At 40.7% G+C, this 25,664-nt stretch overlaps 1 protein-coding gene across 4 annotated transcripts in view; it reads left to right on the forward strand.

The window, feature by feature from the left end:
• The window catches only part of LRMDA (leucine rich melanocyte differentiation associated), a 1,109,623-nt gene that overhangs the window by 835,299 nt on the left and 248,660 nt on the right, over window positions 1-25,664 (forward strand). The window lies entirely within an intron of this gene.

Genomic DNA, 25,664 nt, shown 5'->3' on the forward strand with positions numbered 1-25,664 from the left:
TCTTTTCTAGGCTGAGGAAAAGCCATGGAGGTCATCTTGGAGATAAGAATCGGGAAGTGGAGGTATATGGGAACAGACCTCAGAGATCCTTTGTCGAGGCAAAGTTACAGAAGTACAGAAGCCAAGGGCCCATGGTAGGAACATTACATAGTCTAGCTTGGTTATTTGGCAGTGACAGATTGAGAGTAGGTAACAGTGAAACTGTTAAAGATAGACTGGGACTATGTTGGAGGACCTTGAGTGCCCTCTACTTTTTGGGTACATCTGGCCCTAATGAAAATGCTAATTCTATATCCAATAGGTGGCTCATTGAGCAAATCACAGTTAGCAGTCAGATCTGATGTGTTCCTGAAGCTGCATCCTTTATACTCTCCTGGACAGCTACCATTTCCCCCACTCCCTTATCCATGGATTTTCTTCAGTTCAAAGAGATATGGTTAGAGCAGGAATTATGTAAAGGGCCCTCTGCCAGCCTTATTTCCATGTAGATCTATTTTATATGCATAATAACCCTAAGGAGAAGCTGTGTCAATCTACCTTACCTGACAGAGCCCTAAATCCTCCCAAAGCTGCCTCCACAATTAGACATGTGGCAAGTGGCTTACAACCTCAGAGAAGGCATCCTGATTTTTTGTGGGTAGGAAGGTGGGGGGCACTGATAAACAGGTCTTGGCCATTTATTGTCTTCTCTGATGATAATGAACCTATCACTAGCATAGGAATTTAATTCATTGATTTTTCCAAGAGCCGTACTGTCCCATTGCAGCCCTGCCTGAAAATGTAAATACACCCTTTCTGGGGACAGATTTGCATTTTTTGGTGAAAGAAGTGCATATATATGGGAAAGATGCCTCTGTAATTATAGAAAGTTTATTTCTGTCCCCAGATGTCAGCAATCAAATTCCACATAAATATATTTTGTGTAAATCTGTCGGCAGCTGGTCTCCATTCAGGTTTCTGGAGATATTAGCCTGTCTTTGAGTTTATGACAAAGTTAAAAATTATTCATTAAACTGACCTGCAGTATATTCAGTAACTGGAAAATTGCCTTGCAGTTCTATTTGGTTTGTAGATGTGATCACAAGTAAATTTTTAACTTAATTAATTGGCCGTTTCTGTTGACAAGAAATTTATGTGGTAATAATTTGCTCGAAATAGATGCCGACTGTAGGAAATGAGATATCCATCATAGGCTTGTGTTCCACCAGCTGCGCAGTGGCTATTATGAAAGTATTTCAGCCTGCGTCGACCCCAGTGTTTGTGCAGTCAAGATTATATATACCCACGATCCATAGCCTGCCAGAGAGGCGCTGGTGGAGGTCTATGATAACAAAGACTTTGTGATTTATGGCTTGCTGTGAAAGCAGAGCTTGATGAGATTAAACAATTTCATAGCACAAGTGTTTCTCAAGACCTGATTTGTAGTTGCAAGCTGATGGTAAATCACATTTATATATCTGCAAGCGTGCTCAGCAGAGGACTGCAATTACAGTTTAAGACAGCTACTTTTTATTTAATTTTTATCCTGGTTTTGTCTCTTTTATATCCCCTTCGTCTGCAAACCATTCACCTTCACAAGTCCTTTCCTGGTTAGAAGGCCAAAGATTGAAGTCAGTGATGTTCTTCGTGTCTTTGCACCACCTTCAGAGGGAGGTCGGACAGATTTCAGAGCTATGCAGACTGGTTCAAACTGGCTTTCACTGGTGTGAGCTCTTTGTTCAATTTCATGTCCAAAGAGAAGTCTGTTTGCTGTTTCCCCTTGGCATGCTGCTGATACGTGAACTTCTTGGTGTACAGATGGAAAAAGAGGTGCCTTTATCATCCTGGGATATAGGGCACTGTGGAGCACATAATAGAAAAGGGAGATGAGGATTAAATTCACTTCGGAACCTTGACTTCAAGGTTGCAGCGTACCTTAGGGGCATACAGCTAGCTCTCCCTTAACGGGAAATGGGAAATTGTGTTTCCCCACAGATCTGGAATGAATAAACTCTGCAATGAGTTTATTTAACAAATTTATGGATTATCTACTGTGGCCACATTCCTGCGCTAAGTACTAGTACAGCAGTCTGCCCTCAGGCAGTTTATAATCTACATAGGGTGCTAAAATGTGAAAAATAAGATTGGAAGCAGCAAGACCAGCGATAGGCTTGCATGAGTGGTGCACATGTTGTTGGAGGTCAGAAAGAAAGAGGGTGAGAGTTCTTCCCACTGGGAAAGCATGAAGGAGCATGATAAGACAAGTGCTTGAGGGACAGATCAGATTTCAAGTAAAAGGAAGAGGAAGTTCTGGAAATTTCAGTGATCTGCACTGAAGGAGGCCTCTTAAAATACCCAGTTGTGAGTTCAAGCCCAGGCTGGGTGGCCGGTGATTGAATAATTACAATAATAACATGGATTGAATGCTTATTATATACACAAAGAGTGCTATATATGTATTATCTCATTAATCCTCATAACAACACCAGAAGGGGAATACTATTGTGATCTCTCTTTGGGGAACAGGAAACTGAGGTTCAGAGAGGTTAAGTAATTTGATCATGTTCACCCAAGTGTTTGGTTGAGCTGGTTCAACCAATACCCTGGTGTATTTCACCCCACAGCCTGTGTTCTTAACCACTGTTTCACTGCTTTCCTTTTTCTTTTTAAATAGAGATGAGGTCTCACTCTGTTGCCCAGCTGGTCTTGAACTACTGAGCTCAAGTGATCCTTCAGCCTCAGCCTCCCAAATAGTTGGGACTACAGGTACGGACCACCATCATGCCTTTCTTGTATTACTGCTTTTGGACCGAAAATATGAATGTAATTAGGGAGGCAATTCCACTGCTGTGCATATACTGGTCACATCTTTAAGAGCTCAGGTTGTTCCTTTTTCCACCAGAGTACCTAAAGTTTGTGATGTTACTTTTGGTCTTTGTGATAGGCTGAATAACAACCATCCAAATATGTCCACGTCCTAATTCTTAGAAACGGTGATTACCATATATGACAAAAGGGACTTTGCAGGTGTGATTAAAAATGTCAACATGGGGAGCTTATTCCATGTTATCCAGGTGGGCCTGAGGTAAACACAAAGGTTCTGAAGAGGGACTCAGGGAAGTCAGAGTTAGAGGAGGAGGAGATGTGATGAAGGAAGCAGAGATTGGAGCAATGTGCTTTTGAAGATGGAGCCAGGGCATGCAAGACAGGGAACACAGGCAGCCACTAGGAGCTGAGAAAGGCAAGGAAATGTGTTCTCCTGTCACCTCAATTTTGCCCCTATAGGGCTCACTTCAGACATCTGACTTCTAGAACTGTAAGACAATGAACTTGTGTTGTTTGAAGCCACTAAGTTCATGTGAACTTGTTACAGCAGCATCAGGAAACTGATACTATCTTGGACAAATTCCAACTAGCTTGACAGTTTAACCCTTATTTTGAAATATTGTATTGTAAATTATTATTTGTTTAAGATAGGGACTGATATTGTTTGGCCATGTCCCCACCCAAATCTTATCTTGAATTGTAGCTCCCATAATCCCCACGTGTTGTGGGAGGGACCCAGAGGGAGGAAATTGAATCATGAGGGTAGATTTTTCCCATATTGTTCTCATGATAGTAAATAACTCTCATGAGATCTGCTGGTTTTATAAAGGGCAGTTCCCCTGCACATTCTCTCTTGCCTGCCACCATGTAAGACATGCCTTTGCTCCTCCTACACCTTCCGCCATGATTGTAAGGCCTCCCCAGCCATGTGGAAATGTGAGCCCATTAAACTTTTTCCTTATAAATTTCCCAGTCTTGGGTATGTCTTTGTTAACAGCATAAGAACAGATAATACAGGGATGCTTTTTGATTTCCATGTTTCTCCATTCTCTCCTCTTTTGTAGTCATAAGGGAAGTGATCATTCTGTTTCATTCACTCATGAATCTCTAATGCCTCGTATGGTATATAGTATGGAGTAGGCACTCATTAAATATTTGTGAAATGAGTAAATGAGATTACTTCATCCTATCTCCAGGATACAGTTGGCCAATCTGTCTGGAATTCAGTTTTTCCACCGCACAACCTGCTAGTGTCATAGCTTGCTCTTTATGAAGTCAGGCACCCCACTTAAAGTTGTCTGCAAACTTGGACATCACAACGGAGGGAGAGGGGCAGTAAAGCTTTAGGAAAGTAGAGCAGCTTAAGAATCTCTGATGAATCAATGTGAGTGGCTAATTGTGCTAAATGTTGAAAAAATAGATATGACTATGCTCATAGCAGGAAGGGAGGAGGGTTTAATAAAGAGCATATGTTCTCTGAGACTCACGTGTTTTCATGCCTGTGTTGGCTTTTTGTCTTTTATGTGATAGGTAGGTAGGGAGTGTTTTCTACCTATTTATAATTCCAGGTTTTATGCCCCTGAGGGTCTTTTAGCTGGAGACTTATAGGCACAGTCCACTCCACTGAGTACAGATGTTAAACTTGCCAGTGAAGCTCTTTATGAGGGAGTGAGCCAGGCCAGTATCTTTGGCCTGGATTCCAGAGACCTGGTTTGAAAATCCTGAGAAAGCTGAGAGCTTCGTTTCTCCCTCTAGGGTACTAGTGTATTAGCCTCCCAATAAAAGTTAATTGAATTTAATTTTATGTTTTAAGTGTGATGCATTTTAAAGTTCTCCCCAGTGCTAGAGTCCCTCTTGAAAAGGCAGTAAATTCATATTATTAAACTACCAAATGTAATTCAGCTCAAATAAGCATATTCGGCAATCTTTATTCTGGATATGTGGGACTGAACTTGCGTTGAGGCTAAATCATTTCATCCCAGACAAAGTCTGTTTGGAGTTAATTGGGGAAGCGGTGTGGGTGTACAGCAGGTCACTCTGGGCTTTTTATTCTCTTTCTGGCCCTCATTCAAAGAGTCACTGTAGCATACATTTTCTCATGCCAGTTCTTCCATTATTTTATAAATATCAATATTTGACACCGTATGGAAGGTGAAAAAGACAATGAAGATCTTCCCACTGGAGATTCTTCATTAGACACCCTACTTTACCATATTTTAAAATGGCCAGTTTGTCACTGATGCATTAAAGGGCCCTGTGGAGTGGAGAAAGCACATTGGGCTGGAAATAAGATGACCTGGATTCTAACCCCTGCCTGTCCATTAACCAGCCGGGTGACCCCCAGCATTTCCAGTCTTGGGGCCTCCATTGTTCCACATTTTTTAAAGTGAGAGTGTTGTGAAAGAACAGTGGTTTTCAAACTGCATTCCAAGAGGTACGAATATTTTGTCACTGTATCTTAGCAGCTCTGCCCAGTGACCAGATAGGGAATGGAGTGAGCAGCAGTTAAGGATGAGACCAGCTGATGTGCTTCAGGCTCTCAGACTCCCACCCTTTGTGCAGAGTAGCTCACTTCAATAGCAGAAATCAACCTACCGTGGCCTAGGAGAGCTCCAGAGGTTCTGCTAAACATTTTAGGTGTCTAAGATATTTGGGGCAATTTCTCCCTAAAGTTTGTCAAGGCAGATGTTGGATCAAGCACAGTGAATTGAATCATTCATTCTTTTGGGAGTAGAACTATTTTAAAGGATTTGTTTATTCAGATTCACTGATTTGTCCAACATTTTAATGTTTTTCCAAATTTGTTTCTCCAGTTCCTAGCTCTGTTGCCCCATAAGGTCATAGCAGCTCTGCGCATCTTGACATGGAGAATCTATAGTGGTAGAAGCAGGTTGGTGTCCTCTTCCCAATGCCTCCGCTCTCTTCTCTATTATTTTTAGTGCCTCAGACTTTGTCTTTTATTATTAATGGCAGAGACTATGATGTAATTATATACACCAGAACTCATGGTTTTGAATTTATTGGATGAAAATCTTCTGAAACTAGAAGATATAACATCTACTAAATGTCCCCTCTTATCCCTAAAGAGATTTCTTTTATCTAAAAACTCCTTTTTCACTTATCTGTGCATTTTGATAGTGAATCTGGTTGTGGCTGCTTCTTTATATTGCCATGTGCCCGCTCCACTCCAGGCATATAGTTGGCTGTGGACTATCTTTATTCATGTAGTCTTAGTTTTGTTTCTAACTAAACATTCCATTTGTCAAGGGCCAGACCAGATTTCATCCTTATGGGAATTCCTGCCCAGCCACTCTACTTTCCACAGAGGTCTTGTTTTGAATTACTTCAGAACCTAGTTGGGACCAAAAATGCTCCTACTGCATAACACAGAGTCTTATACTGTTCATTATTGATTTCTTTTTCTTATTCTCACTTGACTCTGAGCAATTTGAGGACAGAGATCCTGCTATTCTTTGGTATCTTCTGTAGTGGTAGATATTTAACATAATAACAAAAGTCTTTATTGTACTAAAACAATATTTATGCCAGTCTACCTTGTTAGGAAAGGCAATGCATTCTTAGTGAGTAGAAATAAGGTGTGTTTCGTTTGGTCCACTTTTTAAAGTTGTATTCATAAGCATTCTCTGGCAACGCCATCACTAATTCATTTCCAAGAGGAGAAAAAGTTCTTGCTAAAAATAAAGTTCTGCTCCATAAACTCTCTAAAAAGACCAGCAAACAAACAATTCTCCTCTGAAGGCAGCACAGCCACACCAGGACCTCCAGACCTAATATGAACTTCAATTCCATTTGCATATCTTTGCTGTGGTGCACTGCATAGTTTGGGATTTGTTTTGCATTGGAGAAATGACAAAAACCCAGAAGACAAGCACTGAGTCAGGACTGGTTTCAAAGAGCTCAGCCTCTTGGTTTAATTCCAGTTCATTTATTTGAGTACTGTCGAAAATCAAAATTTCAACATGTTTAGGTTAAAAATCGAATGGCCTTTATTAGTGATTCATGAATTAGGCAGCGTCTTAACCTAAAAGTGGAGGTGCTCTGTTGGAAATGGAAAAAAGTCAGTTTTTAAAAAATAACAGATACTGGTGAGGTTGTGGAGGAAAGGGAACGCTTACATTGCTTGTAAATTAGTTAAGCCATTGTCGAAAGCAGTTTTCGGGAATTTCTGAAGAAAACTTAAAACAGAATTGCCGTTTGACCCTACAATCCCATTATTGGGTATATACCTAAAGGAATATAAATCATTCTACTATAAAAGACACATGTACATGTGTGTTCATCTCAGCATATTTCACAATAGCAAAGATATGGAATGGAACCTACATGCCCATCAACAGTAGACTGGATAAAGAAAATGTGGTACATATACACCATGAAATACTATGCAGCCATAGGCTTGGGCAAAGATTTCATGATAAAGATGCCAAAGCAATGGAAACAAACGCAAAAATTAGCAAACAGGATTTAAGTTAACTAAAGAGCTTTTGCACATCGAAAGAAACTCTTATCAGAGTGAATAGACACCTACAGAATGTGAGAAAATTTTTGCAATCTGTCCATCTAACAACAGCCTAACATCCAGCATCTACAAGGAACTTAAATTTACAAGAAAAAGGCCAGGCGTGGTGGCTCACGCCTATAATCCCAGCACTTTGGGAGGCCGAGGCAGACGGATCACGAGGTCAGGAGATTGAGACCATCCTGGCTAACATGGTGAAACCTCATCTCTACTAATAATACAAAACATCAGCTGGGTGTGGTGGCACGTGCCTGTAATCCCAGCTACTCAGGAGGCTGAGGCAGGAGAACTGCTTGAAACTGGGAGGCAGAGGTCGCAGTGAGCAGAGATTGCACTACTGCGCTAAAGTCTGGGTGACAGAAAAACTCTGTCTCAAAAAAAAAAAAAAAATTACAAGGGGAAAACAACCCCATTAAAAAGTGGGCAAAGGGCATGAACTGACACTGCTCAAAAGAAAACATACCTATTGCCAACAAACATTAAAAAATCTCAACATCACTGATCATTAGAGAAATGCAAGTCAAAACCACAGTGAGATACCAACTCTCACCAGTCAGAATGGCTATTAATAAAAAGTCAAAAACCAACAGACACTGGTGAGGTTATGGAAGAAAAGGGATATTTTTACGCTTTTGGTGGGAGTGTAAATTAGTTCAGCCATTGTGGAAGACAGTGTGGTGATTCCTGAAAGACCTATAGGAATCACCCAGCAATCCCATTATCATCTGACCCAGCAATCCCATTGCTGGATATATACTCAAAGGTATAGAAATCATTCTAGTATACTACACTCTAGTATACGTTCACTGCAGCACTATTCATAATAGCAATGACTTGGAGCCAACCTAACTATCAGTGATAGACTGGATAAATAAAATGTGGTACATATGCACCATGGAATACTATGCAGCCATAAAAAGGAATGAGATCATGTCCCTTGCAGGGACATGGATGGAACTGGAGGACATTGTCCTTAGCAAAATAACACAGGAACAGAAAGGAAACCAAATACCACATGTTCTCACTTATAAATGGGAGTTAAACATCAAGTACATAAGAACACAAGAGAATGACAGACACCTGGGCCTGCTTGAGGGTAGAGGGTGTGAACAGGGTAAGGATTGAAAAACTACCTACTGGGTATTTATTAGCTGGGTGATGAAATAATCTGTATACTAAACTTCTGTGACATGCAATTTACGTAGATAAAAAACCTGCACATATATGCTTGATGCCAAAATAAAAGTTAAAAACATCAACAGCCAAAAAACCCACAGTTTTTATTAGGTAGCTTGAGCAGAAATAAGGAAACAGCATAATACAAAAAGGGACTGGTTAACATCAGGTTGCTTTTCTTGAAAGGGTTAAAGTAGAGGGGACTTCCTTATGCCAGTTAAAACTGGTTTGTTTGTGAATTTAACTATCATCTCTCTCCTGATTTCTCAGATGGTCAGATAACTCAGTTTTAGTTTGGTGGCATGGAGCCTTAGCATGAGTGACTCCATTTTGGTTTGGTCTGTTCTGTTGGGGCCTAGTGCAGGACCTAAGTCCAAAACATGGCTTCTCATAAATTTTATTTAACAGTAGAAATCTTCAGTACTACCACAGTTCTTTTTAAATACTGTGACCAGATTTGCACCTCCAATCTCGAAACCCTCAATGTTAGTTACTACAATATGAGGAGAAACTTGGTTTCTTCGTGTAGTAGAAAGGAAGAGATTCTTGTGAAATTAATTTGGATGTATATAAAGTCAGAGCCAATCAGTCAATCAGAGAGCAGGATGGAGTGCCAGCCCCTTGTTCTCTGCCTGTGATAATAAAGATTATATGACAAGAACAGGTTTCCTCCAATAAAGAAGCAGTTATGGAAACAAACAAACATAAAAGATATTTAATATGTCCATTCCACAAGGTTTTGTTCAAGCATTGAAGGAATAATTTATTAATGGTTTTCCGAAACCAAGGGCAAGGATATATTACGGTGGACAGTGGAGGTGGGGTGTTGGATTTGCATGAGATTAGAGACATTGATGGCATCTTTCTCTAGGAAGGGCAAACCTGCCCTCTGTGGTGCTGAAGCAGATATTTCTAGAGCCTTCCCCAAAGAAGGGGAAATTTGGAGAAAAGAAACAAAAAGTGAACTTGGACTTTACTAAATTGTTTCCCATTCCCAAGCTTTTAATACGTACAGACAGAAAAATAGACAGTCTTTATTTGACACCCTATGTTTTACCTGCCAAATCATCAGAGTGGCAGAACTGGCCTCTGAGAATGTGAGGTTGCCTTCTTTTATGACTATTTCCAGTGTTTTCTTTTTTTCCCCCCGACATCTCCTTCTTAGTGTTTGTAATGCAGAAAACACTTAACGAGCTCCACAGACATGGAACATTTTTCTTACCCTATGCAATATTACAGGAAGTAGGTTATAAGGAGGTCAATATTAGGAAGCATTATCTAACAGAATGCATTGTCTCATCTCCTTATTACAGACGATATTTGGATAGATCCTGGTTAACTATAATCTGGCATTTTTAGGAATACATTTATGTGTATGGTGAGGCGTTGGGCTTGGTGTCTTCCAAGTCCATAAATATAACAAAAACTCGGCAGCTGTTTCTCAAATGTGCCTCATAATCTGACAAGGCAAAATGGATGAATAGCTGTCCTGGTGAATTACCCTTTAATTACCCTCTTTGAAACCAATCCTTTTCAAGCAACTGATGGAGTCAGGTTATTGACTTTTCATGTCTTTAGGTTTGAATCCTTTTTGGGAAAGATTATTCTGAAGAACCAGGATCATCTAGAGGGAAATATAAGAACTTTCACTGATTGATTCTAACGGAAGAATTTTGAGGGGAACATTTACAGCAGGTTCTCCAGTGCCTGCAAGGCTTCTTCATTTCTAATGCTAACAAATTCTTCAAAAATTTTAGGACACGATTAAATTGTAACCACTATTAACTGTGTGCCTAGGTCCATATTCATGCAAACCTATCCCTGCCAACCTTGGCAGAATGAGTTACCAATGTATGTAGCAGAATTAAACAGACCTTTAGGGTATCCTAAATGCTCCCAAACTTTATTGTTACAGTCTCTTTAATGGGCCTTATCCTTCAGGTGAGTCAGCTCGTTTATAGGGTTAACATTTCCCAAAATGTTCAACTCTGAAAGGAATTTATTTCCTTGATAAGAGTGAGTTGAAAAGCATGGGTTTACAGCAAGACTGAATTATTTATATTACTGATTTCTTCCAACAATCTTATAAGTCACCGTACAATTTAGGTGTATTTTCTCTATGTGAAATGGTCACTGGGGACTCTGTCCTCTTTTTTCTTTTTTGCTTTTTTTTTTTGAGACAGACTATCACTCTGTTGCACATGCTGGAGTGGAGTGGTGCGATCTCAGCTCATTGCAACCTCTGCCTCGGGGGTTCAAGGGATTCTCTGCCTCAGTCTCCCAGGTAGCTGGGATTACAGGTGTGTGCCACCACATCTGGCTAAATTTTGTATTTTTAATAGGGACAGGGTTTCACCATGTTGACCAGGCTGGTCTTGAACTCTTAACCTTAGGTGATCTGCCAGCTTCAGCCTCCCAAAGTGTTGTGATTACAGGCGTGAGCCACTGCCCTTGGACTCTGTCCTCTATTTTGATGGTGTTGGTTAGGTAGATGTCTCTAGAGAAACCTGCTTTACTTCTTATAAGGAGGTGCTACACCTTGAAGGTGGAGACATACCTTGCTTATTTAATATACAGTAAAGATATGAGAGACCAGTTGACTCAGAATTAGTGTAGGTATGTGCAACGTGAAAAAGAGTCATGAACTACTTTGCTAGTTTCAGATGTAAATTAATGTTGGCCTCTAACTAAAATTTTTCAATTAGCTCAAGGAAGAGCAACTACTATAACACTTTAAATGATGGTTTCAAAATTATGGATTTTGGTGGCACTTTTCTTTTGTACTTCAGCCTGATCCTCCAAAATGGAAACAAGGATTTATTTTTGTTCAAGGAGTGGTCAATGAGTGTTAATGCAAAATGAATCTGAAGTTTTTCTCTGCCTCAGGAGGGATGCAACATTCACAATTTCTACTTGTCTGTCTGCTGTCTTCACCCTCCCTCCTCCCCGTCTTTCACTGTTGGGTCTCAAAATAAATAACACAGGCACTTCATCTTTAACTTCAGATAATCAGAGTCATATTCTTCTGGGATATTGTGATGAACAATGTACATTTTATACACATGATGTCATAATAATTTAAAATGTCATCTCAATCTATTTATGATCTTCTAATGACTGAAATGTTTTACAATTGTGGGGGATATTTTATAACTGAAGTTTTAATGGCTGAATCACTAACACCTGGCTGTCTGGAATGCTTTTCTTTCTCCCAGTTAGGCATTTAAATGCATTTCTGGAAGGCCCAAGGGGTGGGATGTGACATATAAGCTCTTAAAAGGAGGAAAATTAGTTCTTGATACCTTAATGATCAGTCAGGTGAACGTTTGCATACTTACCATTAATGCTCTTAAGTGGAATAGCTTGATTAAGACCCTTGGTAGGATTTTTTTTTCTTTAAACATCCTTCTATGTGAGATTACAGAGGAAATGCTGCTATTATGCCCATCCCTTAAAAAAGATCTTAGATTTTTCATGTTTTATTTTTTAACTCTATCGTTTTTACCACCCTTTTATTTTCTATCTTTGGTTTCTAAGACAAGTTACTAGAAAGAATTAACTATATATTTTTATTTTGCTGGGCTAATATGTATATACAGATACATACACACATATATATGCACGTGCGCGCGCGCGCGCGCACACACACACACACACACACACACACACACACACACACAAGTATATTTATATATGTATAAAAATTCTTGTCCCTGGATGAGCATACAGTTGCTTAAAGACCAAACATATACACATGAAAATGTCAGTGAACCATACAAGTCAATGTGTAATTAAGCCCATGGAAGGCCCCCGGTGGGTGTTTACTAATGATGATAGTGGCACTAAATTATCTGGTGCAGGCCAAGAGAGGTCAGTACAAGGTTGCCCAGAAGCCTGCATTAAACAGTCACAGAGATAAAAATGCATTTGAGTTCCTCCTATTTGTACAACATGTATTAATATATAGCCTTCCAATGCAACATCCCACCCCATTTTCGTAGTAATCCACTGAAAGAATCCAAGGTGTTTATCCACAGTTTGGCAGAAGGGAAATAAGGGCTTAGAGCCATCTGATCACTTGCCTAACCAAGCTCACAGAACTGGGGAGGTGACGGAGCAGAGCCTGGACTCCACATCCTTGGGACCCTAGTCTGCTTTTTATACCACCATGTTGCTTCCAGTCACAGGGTTTCTAGCAGAGTCTCTTTAGGCTAAATTGTTGCCTTGAATGGGCAATTTGCTTGAAATGTAGCTGGACGTGCAGTATCTTTGCTCGTGTTGTAGCCAGGAATATAATGGCAAATCTCTGTATATTTGTTTCCAATGAAGATTGACTACACTGATGAAATAATGATAGGTTTTACTTCCATTTATATCAACTAATGGTGTTCCTGGTGACAAGTCCCCGTGATATTACTTTATGACTCTTTATGCTCACACTTGTGTCACTCCCGCATTCTAGGTAGATTGGGCTGATGTTGCTCACACAGGTCTGCTTTGACTGACACCAGAAAGCCATGTGACAATTGGCTTGTAGATTGGACAGTTAATATAGAGAAGTGTCATACTATGTGTCCCAACAGGGCATTCAGATGCCACAGACATGGCTAAACAAGGTGGCTCCATCTCTGATCAAAATGCTCCTCTGAAATGTTGGAAACCAAATAACTAGGACTGCTGTGCTTGCAAATTTGCAAAAAGGGGAAACAATCTGTATTTTATTTATTTATGTATGTATTTATTTAAGACGGAGTCTTGCTCTGTCACCCAGGCTGTAGTGCAGTGGCATGATCTCAGCTCAGCTCACTGCAACCTCTACCTCCTGGGTTCATGCAATTCTCCTGCCTCAACCTCCTGAGTAACTGGGACTACAAGCATCTGCCACCACGCCTGGCTAAGTTTTGTATTTTTTAGTAGAACCATGTATTTTGTATTTTTTGTTTCACCATGTTGGCCAGGCTGCTTTCAAACTCGTGGCCTCTAGTGATCTGCCCACCTTGGCCTCTCAAAGTGCTGGGATTACAGGTCTGAGCCTAGTCTGTGTGCTTTAATCATTCTACATCTTTAGCCATATACTTTTATTTACCTCTTTAGTCTCATGTCTGTATAAAATGAGAGAGTGTTTGCCTTATGATGCTGATGGGATTGATTAGACTACCCAAAATGGTAATTTTGTCGAAACATTTAGAAAAATGTGAAGAGTGATAGAAATGCCGTCTCACATTTACATTGGTGCCATTTCGGATTTTTGCTCCTAAATATCTTCCTAGTGACATCATACAGGTGATCATGGGTGATTTGGCCTAGGTTGGTAGCCATAGTTTAGCTTTTACAAAAGGCTAAGAGTTTCAGTAAACATGTGGTTTGGTTCTTTAAGTTCAAGCCTTAGGGAGATAACTATTAGGAGTTAGAGGTCTTTGTAATTAGTCAAACTAATGAGCCAAAGGCCACATGTGGCAGAGTCACCTATGATTTCTGTAAGCATTATAAAGTTCTCACGTTACCTTATCTCTTATATATGGGATTCCAGCTGGGGTATGAAAAATGGCTCAAGCCACCATCTATCCCTCTCATTTATCTCTGAGAAATAACTCAAGACCCTTAAATCTGTTTACTTTCTGCTTTGTTGTAGCATTGTAATATTTAGTTTCATGGCACTCACTCATAATTAAACAGTTCACATTCATATTCTCCATTATTGGATTTAGTAGCCCTTCTTCAGCCACAGTGTGACACTTGGAGGTTGTTTTGGTGCTTGTTTTTAATAATGCCTTCTTAAATTTCTACGGTAAATATGCCTCCCCATTCCACTTGGTAAGAGAGGAGTTGACTGGCCTGGGTGTTCTGGTATTGGCTGTGCAGATGTTTGCTCATCAATTCATCTAACAACCTGTTAAGGAAAAAACATTCTAAACTTAATATTAAGTTCCTGGGCCTCTGACCAGGGTGAACTCATTTTGTGTGTGTGTGTGTGTTTGTGTTAATCTTTCCAAGAGCAATAGGTTCACTTGGGCAGTGCTTAGTTTCTTTTTACATTTCTTGATTAATCAGAGAAAGTTCACACTGTAAACTCTTTGCTTTGCTGATTGCTCCAGACCTAATACCAGTAGATCTTTGGGGGAAAAGCAAATGACTCATCTAAGTATTTACCTTTATATTGGTGAAGTCATTTCTTGGTATCTGTCTTCACATTTCCCAAAGAACATATAAATCACATCTTATTTTCTTTCCCAAGTCTGAGGCCTTATCCATATATTTTAACTTCAGACTTGAATTCGTCCTTGTCCCTGACCTAGTAAACATTTTTATCAATAACATGTAAAGAACTGGAAAAAGGCATTTTTAATTAACTTTCAAAGCATAGTTGGAGAGGTCAGAACATTCCAGAGGTTTTAGATCATGGTTCCAAGTGGTCTCAGCAAACTAAAACATTGCCTGACACCTATCAGACAAAATTTAATAGGATTGTAAGTTTGAAGTCCTAGCTTCATATTTTCAAAAATCTATTATTGAAATATGTGTTTGAAAGGTCTAGCTTGGCAGTGTTTTGCATCAAAAGCAGTGGGATATTTTATTTGACTGAGGTTTGATGTATACCAGCATAGGCTATAGCTTGGGAAGGTATTGCCAATTTGGATGTGATAGAGACTTTGGGTCACATTGTCTTCTTGGGATTCATACAGTTCACCCATCATCTAGAGGACTGGGTTCGGCTTAGACTTCCATGTTTTAAGAAAACCAGAAAAAGTACTGGGCATCTTCAAGAGAGAGACCAGGCTGTTGAGTGTTATAGAAATATTTGACTTAGAATAGAGGAGATTAGGATGATACATAGAATCTTCTCTCAGATAGTTGAAATATGATTGTGGGGTTAAGGATGCAGCATTTGTGGAGGAGAAACCCAGGACTATGGTTTAATGGTGCAGAGAGGGAAGTTTTGGTACGATGTGAAAAAGTTTTATTAAGGGATCTTATTAAATAGAATGATGTTCTTCCTTACGAAGATGTGGGTGCTAGTTGTACTGGAAGAGCTAAGACCAGAGCTGAAGGACCATTTCTGTAAGGCATTGTAGAAGACATTTCTACATCTGTGTGGGAAGCTGGACAGGTCAGCCTCACAGGTCAACAGGATGCAAGGACTCATTTGAATTAAAATTCATCGCTGTACTGAGAATTTCAAAGTTTTCTCAGACAGTTTCAATTATTTCCTTGTTTATGTTCAGGTCATTATATAGAATACTCAGAAATATCACATGGTCACTAACCTGGATACTGAGCAGTTAGAGTTTCTAAAAGTTGAATGAGCTTTCACGGACACTGCTGCCCTCTGCTTTGCTTTCATCATAGTGTCACGGGCATGCACTGGCCAATTCCTGCCCTCTTCCCAGGTTACCTTTATAACCAATAAATGTCAAAAGGACTACGTTATCCCTATTGGCTTTCACTGCCCTCTACCCCTTACTTAGGCTATCTCTGCCCCACCTCCTCATGCCCTCCTCAGTTCCACTTTCAGATTCTCCCTTGGCCCTTCATTTTCTCTTTGCACTCACGGAAATTCTACCAGTTTTTCCAAGGCACAGCTCAATTCCATTTCCTTCCTAAAGTCACCGCCTTGCCAATCTTCAATCCTCTCTTTCTTTGAGACCGAAATAACTTTGGAATTATCCAGTATAGTGCTTAACTGTTTTCAAATTTTCATGTCTCTTAATTTTTATCTCCCACTCTCCACAGTATGTAATTTGGGATTATGGACTTTGCCTTACTGAATACTGCATGAATATGTGTTATTGATTTACTGATTGGATTACAAATATGATCATCACATAGAACCAATTGGCTGAAAAGAATTGTGCCCTTACCTTGGCCTCATCAGCACAAGGTCAAAAGTTACCAATTTATTTAAGTATCTAAAGAATAGGAGACCATGTGAATTATATTAACTATCAGATAAGCCCAGTTTGCTTATTATTTAGACATTCTTCTAAACCCTAATAACCCCTTGTCATCTCTGTTCGGAGGCCAAGGTTGCACATTTAGAACAGGTTTCTGGAAGGCTAAGCTGCAGAACGTGTGCCACTCTTGCAGGTGGTGGAGAAAAATTTTCTTCACGAGGTGGAGAAAAATTTCCTTCCAAGTCCCTGGCTTTCCATTGCAAAGCAAACTGATCTCTGGTTTAGAGCTATTCAAGGGGTTAACTTTGACTCCTTCACCAAACTCAACTATTTAATGTTTTTAACAGCATAATGTGTTAATAGCCATACAGCTGTTGTTTTTCAGCCTCTTCCTTTATTGAGTTAGACACCATTTAGTAGGCTGAGTTCAAATTGTAAACAAATTATTTTTGCATATGGATCAATGGAAATTTAATAAAGTTTATTAAAACCGTATATTGGACCAAGGAGTGCTGTTTTCTCTCATGGATATAAACCAACCTCATTAGACCAACCCCATATTAACTGAATTGCAGGGAAGAAAATATTTCTGGTCATTTAAAGATTATTTTGGTTCAACAGATGGTGACTAGCATCAGACTATAGTTTTTCTTGTTTGTTAATTCATTTGCATGAACATATTTGACAGATGCCTAGTGGTAACAACATGTTCTAATTCAGTGCCTAGTGTGGTTTTCTAGCACATAGTAGGAAGTTGATAGAGTTGTCACAGGAGGGATTGTGATCTCAGGTGCAAAGAAGTGGCGTGAGGTGCTGAGAGTTACCCAGCTGATAATGGGCAGAGCCATGGAAGAGCCCAGAGCTCTGAGCTCTCAGCTCTCAGTCCAGTGCTCTTATCACTCCACACAATGGCCCTCCTTTGATTCATTGCCTGTGAAATGTCTTAAATGTTCCACAGATACCTTCTGCCTGTTCTCATGGCAATCCCAGTTTATGTTGCAATAAATGCTATCTTAATTTCAATTGATTGATGAGTTCTTAAAATAACAGCATTACCAAAGTTCTCACTCACATTGTAAATCACAAATATTCCACTCTTTGGAAAGCATTCATTGTAGTTAACCACTATCTCAGATACAGCTTGGGCAGCCCCACTCCTGTTGGAGGTACCTGAAGGGGCTTTTACCAGAAGGAGCTAAATCAGATAACTTAGAGTGGGATACAGGGAATTTGTAGTAAAGGCCTAGACTCCACAACACAAATACTGACTGCTCTGTGGATTTGAAGTTAAAGCAGAAGATAACTAACTTGGGCCTACTTTTTTGGCCGTGAGTGACAGCAGTTGGGAGAAGCAACCCTTTGGGGTGGTAGAACAAGCTTGGAGTTGTTTATTCCAGCTTCCTTGTGTCAGGGTAACTGGCATGTAGGAGGTAGTTCTGTTCAACTCTGGCTGGAATCATTCTCTGTCTGGGGGCCTGTAGTTTCTGTCATTCTTCCTGGAGAGTAGAATCCTAAATATGGGCAGCTGGTTAGGACCGATACCTTGGTGACTTCTGAAAGTTATAGCAAATGGAAGTCATTATCACCATTGCCCCCCTTTACCTTTGTGCTACTTGAGGCAGAAAATGATTTCCCCCTCTCCTGGTTTGTTTTGGAGTCTTTCATCCAGAGAGAAAGGGATTAGCCTATGGCTACAATAGAGCTTTCAGGGCCTTTTGGCGTGCTGCAAGTGTTTACTTATCCAGGTACAAATAGGTAAAAGCACATAGTTAAAGCTCCCAGCTGCAAGGTCATTTACCTTTTTAAAATTCAGCCGCATGTGCCGACTGAAGTCGAGGGCTTGCTGGTATGAGCCATTAACTGCCTGTTGTACGTAACCTCTGCTTGTCTTACACACAGCTGCGTGCGAGCCGCCGGTGCCATGCAGCCAGCCCACCATGCATGCCTTGCGAGCAACAAAAGCAGTTTAACTTGTGATCGCTGATCATATGATCCACTTACAGGGTGCAGGCTCAGTCAAGTAGAACTGGTAAATCATTAAAAATGCGCCTCGGTGGCCTGCCTGCTGAGTAAAACATCATGCTAACATCTCTGCCTCCCACCCCCAACCAGTTTGCAGCACGGGGAAGGAGCTTGTACCAGCTGCATATTGGAGAATCCCATGTTGCTTGAGCTGGACGGGGTGAGAGATTGTCAGCTGCTTCCAAGCAGCATGGGAGAGGAAAGCAGGAAGACAGAAATAATCTGAAGTGGCTGCCATCCTCTTTCCTTGTCCTTTACTTACTCATTAACTGAGCCTGTGCAAAGGGCCTTCTGTGTGTCAGTCCTGGTACTAACGCCTAAATTACAAAGGTAGGAGAGGAAATGAACTCTGACTTAGAGACTCTCAAAGTCTGTCCAGAACTCAGTGACCACCAAGTACTTTCACATAAGCACCCATGAGGTGCTGTGCAACCCTAAGAGGCCTGGGGTAGCCAAAGAGATGATGCTTAAGCTGAACCTCAAAGGGTGATTAGAATTTCATCAAGGAGGCATCTGGTTAAAGGAACAACTTGGGCTGTGCCTTAAAAGTTTACTTTCTAGAATTCTTTCTTCCATGAAGCATACCTTTCTACTCAATTTCTTATAGGTCTTAACAAATTGTTTTGTGACTGTATGATGGAAGGTCCAATGGGTTCTATCTTATTTTCATCATGTGGCTATCTAATTGTTTCTGGCATTAGGTTACTCAGCTATCTCCTAAGCCCTTCTGGGACAGAACTGTATCTCTGCAGTATTCTTGATTTTCCTTACAGCTCCAAAAACTTGGGGGATTGGTATTGTTGTTGGCAACCCTTCTTTTATTTTCTTGATTAGAAATATTTTCTTTGATTTATATTCTTTAGAAAATAAGAAATTATTAAATTAGAAATTAGTTTCTTTCACTTAAGCTAAAGCAAAATCACCATGAGTAGGCAATAGGACACAAAGTACTAGATAGATGTTCCTACTGCATACACATCAGGAACATTTGCTGTTAGAAGAAGTAAGAGAGAGAGAGAGAGTGTGTGTGTGTGTTTGTGTTTGTGAGATACATGTTAGGTATATTGTATGTGTCCATATGTTCTGGGATATTCAGGTTTCTCAGGAGTCCTGCAGTTTTGCGTGGCTGATACAACCTTTAAAAATGACTTGGACTTCCGGAGGCTCTGGAGAGTAGGTTTAATAAAATATTCATTCCTTTAGATGTGAGACTATGCCATTTCAGTTTATCTAGATATAACACTGTCTTCCAGTTAATCATAGCCATTAAATATCTTCCATTGCCTCTCAAAGGGTTTTACCTGGACCCAGAATTTCATACTGAAGCTAAACTTTGGGAAGTGGTCAGATGTGGAATCCATGCTCCCTTCCTTTATTCTTGCGCTGCTCTGCTTGTACAAATGAATGGCCAGTTACAATGTCTTCAAACCATCTCCCCTCCCTCCCCGAGCCCCCCCCACCTTTTTTTTTTTGGTGGGAATCATTCCTGCAGAGGCAGTTGGTTCTTGCGGAATAACTTTCTCATTCCTCTCAGGACCACTGCCTAGGGGCCAAAACTTGCTAATTGGAGGGTTGGAGGAATTCCTCTAATCTCTTTGCAATCTGGTGTCTTCATTCTAAACACAGTAAGAACTAACCTTTGGCTTGTTGTAGGAATGAATGAGTTTTGTCCTCCAGAAAGAAGTCCATTTTCATGGTACAAAGAAATGGAGGCCTGAGACTTATGCTTTGTAGGATTAGGATTCCGATAAAATTGGATAATTTGCTCAGCTTTCTGCTTTACATCTCTGCAAAGGAAATAATACTCCCACCTGTCCCCCCTAACTTCAGCCCAGTCTCTAAAGACATGAGAGAAACCCTAAATCTGTTCTAAAACCAGGAGTAGTCATGGCATAATAGGTATGAGAGATCTATTCTAATCTCTTCCTTGTATAGGAGCAGATACATAGCAGCAGAATTGAGAATAAACCAAACAATTGAGTGTTTGCACTGGAAACTTATATATGACTAACCATGTACCTATGAACATATTTGATTGATGGTAAAGAGCTATAAATATTTGTCATTAAAAATAGACTGTGAGATCTGTAGTCATGAAAGATGGGATTGCCACTTGTAGAGGTAGAGCTTTGTTTTGAAATCAAGAAAAGCTGTGCAGCTATATTTGGGGGCACTCCGGGTTGTTGGCACACACACACACACACCCCTCATTCAGGCTAGCAGGAAGTTCCTCAGTGGGAAGGCATTTTACAGAGTTGAGATATTATCCATTGATCATGGTAAGAAAGCAGGCAAGAAAGCTGTGTTCTATCCTGGCAAGCCATCAGTGCTTGGGGAAGGCACTTTACTTATGTGTCCATGTTCTCAACTGTCTAATAGAGAAGTCAGTACCTTTCCAACATACTTCGCATGTGAAAATCAGACAGTGTAACAGGTTCTCTGTTTTTCTCTCCTGGAAGAGAGAAAATCTCTTCCATCGTTTGGACCCTAGGCTGTTTTGTTTGGACTGTCCTCTGACACCATTTGTCTCAGTCCCTTTTTCTATGGTAGTTATTGACTTCTCTTCTTCCCTTCCCACTACAGTGTAAGCTACCTTAATTTACGGCAGTTTATTCCTCTCAACATCGTGCAACAAGCACAGTACTTGCGTCAGGGAGCTGCGGGAATTCTGTGCTGGAATCCAGGCAGTTGGTTTCCCCAAGGATACCATTGTGGGATTGTTCTATCTGCCCCACCAGCTTGTTTTGGGGGAATTAAACAGGATGGCTGATGGGAACATGCCAAGTACATAGTACATGCTCAGTAACCATTAGGCTCCTTCTCTTAGTTCTTTGCTCATAGTGGCATCTTAATATATGCTTTTGGACCAAATCAAATTTTGACAGTTAGGAAATCCATGCTACTTTTTTTCCTTCTGGTTAAGATGTTCAGGAGAGAAATGGCCTTGCGCTCAACGTTACATTAAAAATTTTTTAAGTTACCATTTCAAATGTTGATATGAAGTATTTTCGAGGTTTGCAGAAGACATGATGCAAATTTTGCTAAGTTACCATTATCCTTGTCAGTGAAATTAGAGCATTTTTTTTTCTAATCAGCATCTTCGGCAATTATAAACAAGAAGGAAATAACAACTCATGCTGTTATATGAAACAGCTTATAAATTTTTACATACATGTGAGAGGAATCACTTGGAATCCAAAGCTGCCAAGAGGAATAATTAGAAACCACAGAACAGATCTTGGTAATGTGACAGCAGCTTCTAAAACATCCCACAGGACGAAGAAGCCCAAGCTGGCTTGACCTATATCTTTAATAATACAGATCATTGCCCTTGGATTGAGGCTAAAGGGTAGGACCAAGTGCTTGCTTCATCATGTTTTAGCAAAAATTGCCAAAGTGTATTTATGAATTCACCACACAATGGCCTCTTGCTTTGATTATGAACTGACGGCTCTCTCTAAGTAGCAACTCAGCATGCAAAATTTAAAACAAAAAAACAAAACCACCACAGAGCATAATTTCTTATATTCTATCATGCTTGGCAAAAAGTATTATGTAAGACCCAACTAGACAAATGGCTGTTAACAGTAGATTTTGTTAATAACCTTTTGTTTAATTAGAAAATAGGAGCTATAGGGGACAATGAAAATGGTTACTGATGCCCTCCGTCACTGTTTAATAAATACAACCACGCTAGAGATAATGGTAAGTGTTATTTATTTGCGCAATATCACAGACTTGGTAATTGTTCATGTTGCTGAGCGTTTTCCTGTGTGGAGATCATAGTAGTTTTAGAATTTGATTCCTTTGATCCAAGAAAAGAAAATAGCAAGTTGTTTGCTTAGAATGATCATGGCCTCCCTAGGCCTGAGTAAAGCATCTACATATTTTTAGCCCTTTAGTTTTGAGGACAGAATCTCTCTGCCATTCGTTGTCTGATGCATATTGAGAACTGGTGGACTATTTTGAACTGGCTCAATTTTTTTTGTTTCCAGAATGCCCTCAGGTGCTCATGGAACATACTTCTCAGCAATGCCATTTCATGTTCAGTTCACATTTTCCAGCACAACTAAATTTAGTAGGCTTGCTGGAGGGAGGAAGTGGGGCAGAGCTACCTACCTGAGGGTGTGTTCATGGGAAGAGAAAAATCTCCCTGTTGCTCTGTCTTGAGAACCAGCATATGGGATGAAGATCAGGCTGAATTTCACAGCATGTGTTTCACTATCTTCCCCGGGTGGGTGGTGGGGAGAAAAGGCTGAAGGTGTTGGCCATGTTTCAGGGTCACTTGCGTTTTGTGTTTACTATGAACACTCTAGTTGTGAGACTGTGAGTGTATTTGGGGTCATCTGGCTAGATTTATTTCATTGCACATGTCAGTTCACACTTGGTTTCTTTTGTGTGTGGGGGGGTAGGTGGGTGGGTTCTGTTTTCTTTTGTATTGTGATTGCTGGAGTGGATACTCTGTTTCTTGCCTTTTAGAGAAAATGTGGTTTGTGATATTGGATGATTTATTTTTTTTATTATGGCAAGCTAAGGATTTTTCACTGTTGACTTTGGTGATTGTGAGATATTCCCTCAGACCCTGAACTAACACTTGATTCTTCTCACACAGAGAAATCCACAAGAATGAAATATGGCATAAATTTGTATAGAAGTGTTTTGTGTGATCACTTATTTCTGTGAGTCCTAAGCAGCCCTTTCTAGAAGGTTTCCACGTAGTACCTTTATAAAAATATAGACAGTTTGTCAAAAGGAAAACACAACACCACAAAACCGCTTTTCTTCACACAATTCATTTTAAGCTTCAAAATCCCTGAAAATCCCCAATCTCCTTCGGCAGTCTGGTTCCCACTCTAACTTTCCTCATCTCCCCCTGAAAGAAAGAAAAAAGCGTTTCTTCCAGGGCCTGATAAGTTGTAGGCCGATGCTTAGCAACAGCATTCCTGTGCTTTAAGTAGCTGCAAGCCCCTTGCTGAACTCTTTGATGTGACTGTCAGGGCAGATTTATTTTGTTTTAGCACATTGTCTACTTGTCCAGATGTATCGGGAGATAAAAAGGAGTCATGTTTACACTCCTCCCTTTTTTTTTTTTTTTTTTGAGATGTAATTAAATCGTGTTTTTGATGAGTCTTGGGGAGCTCCAGTTGAAGAAAACAGGAATTGGCTGGAGTAGAGGGAAAAATGGAAACTTGCTTGGCAGAATGAACACCTGACTGGGTCAAAAAAATAAAGCATAAGTACCAGCTGGCGTGGTTCTGTGAAGTCGGAGGTTTTGTTCTGAGTCTTTTGTTTCCCTTCTATGGAAGTCCAACTAAGAAGAAGGGAGAGGTGCCCCTCCAGCTCTGACTTCCCTGGCACTGTCTGTGAAACCTCTAGCTCTCAGTGATCTTTCTTACTGCACAGGCATGCACATGAGGCCTTCACTCCCTCCTTCCTCTCTCTGTCGTTTACTGGGTGGTACGTCTGCGATAGATAGTTGTCAATCTAAAGCTAATAAAATTGTTGAACTCCGGTGATCTTGAATAAACAAATCTTCATGGAGCTGGGTGAGTTGAATTCCCTTGGAATGGGATTGCCAGTCTTCTTTTTTTTGTTTTGTTTTGGTGATCAGTTTTTTAATGTGCACATTTAGCACCACCATTCTGAGTTCTATTAATGACCTGCAGTGAGCAGTGACAAGCAGGAATCCGACATTCAGTACTGCTGAGGACCTGCCAGGCAGTGGCTAACACGCTGGCTTTCATCTGCAGCTCCGGAGACACTCCATTTGCATCTTAAATAGGTTACACTATAGCACCCCCTTCTGCTGACTGAGCCGTGTGACAAGAAGGCCTCACTACAACTCAGTTTTCTTCCCTGATGACAGCCCTGAAGGCCCTTTCACGGCTCTCTGTAACCTTGCCAGCCCTTCCCTTTGGTCCCTGGAGGAGCACAACAGTGACTAATGGTGTGCTCACCTGCACTCCTGGGGGCTTCATTTGGATTACACTTTTAATTACTCATTCATCAGAGCACAGGGACAAAAACCATCAATTGAAGAAGAGAGAAAGATGGGTATAACAAAAGGAAAGCTGAGCGAAGCAGGTACTACCTTAGATCACTCCTGGCTGGGGTCCCTCCTGCCAGACCCCAAATTCCAGACAGACGCCACCAAATGCATCTTAGACACTACAGGCTCATGTTTTGTGTTTTCCGTTTGTAGCCCAGGCTGAAGTACAGGAAGGAGGCTTTCCTTTGTTTGTTCTAAACACCTTTTGGATGACTCCATTTGGTAAAAGTGCACCTTCAACTTGAAGTCTTTTCACATCCAAGAAATCAATCAGGCTCTGCTAGAAAGGAGCATGCATATGGGGAATTGAGGAGGGGGGACGTGTCCACGTGCCACGTGTCCAACATTCAGAAGCTCTGTTTCCAGGGGTTGGGATATGGGTTAGAGAGGTACCATCAGAGTAGTTAGCCTGGGAAGATGTGGACTTATTGTTATCCTCCACTCTTGGAGGCCAGGGAATGCTATTTGTTCAATATTTTAAATTCATTTAATTTAACATTTAACTAATATTTATTGAGGAGATACTATGCGCCAGCCAGGTGGAGTAGGGCACTGCCCTCCAGGAGCGAAGTGTCTAGTAGAGAAACAACTCAGGCAAAGCTTGTTGGGGAGGGAGTTAGGAAGGAAGACTAGGCTGTGCAGAAAACTTGGGCAGGATGGGGCATTCTACCCTGCGGGAGCAGGAGAAGACCATGTGATGGCTCTCAGGGTGAGAGGTGAAGGGAAGAGATGGGCTGAGAGGAAGGCAGGGGCTGGGGCAGAAGGCCTTCTAGGAAATGGGTGGTGCTCTTTGCTTACCCCAAGAGCAAGGTGAATTATTCCATGTTTTTAAGCAGAGGGGCCCCAGTTTCCCCGTGAATCTTTGTGGAGTCATTTGCGCTCTGTAACCATCCAGGTTACACGTCTTCACTGTGTGTTTCACTACAGTGCCATCACCCTTTCTGTAAGCTGTCTGTGCCTGTGCACTTGCAGGATAAACCCAGGAGCTGGAGGAAGCAGATGAGTTTCTGTGGCCGTGTTTACCTTTCAGAACCTAGGAATCCTGGATGTGGAGAAAGGGAAAAGAGGGCTTGTAATATGTGTGGGCCTTTCTATCTTATGATTGGTACAAAAGACAGTAGATCTAGTACAATGGAGTCGGGAAGAAATGCTGGAAAATGGTTTAATGAATGAAAACTCA

Source organism: Sapajus apella, unplaced genomic scaffold (assembly GCF_009761245.1).
Source record: "Sapajus apella isolate SASKATOON/1434 unplaced genomic scaffold, GSC_monkey_1.0 scaffold94, whole genome shotgun sequence".
NCBI lineage: Eukaryota > Metazoa > Chordata > Mammalia > Primates > Cebidae > Sapajus > Sapajus apella.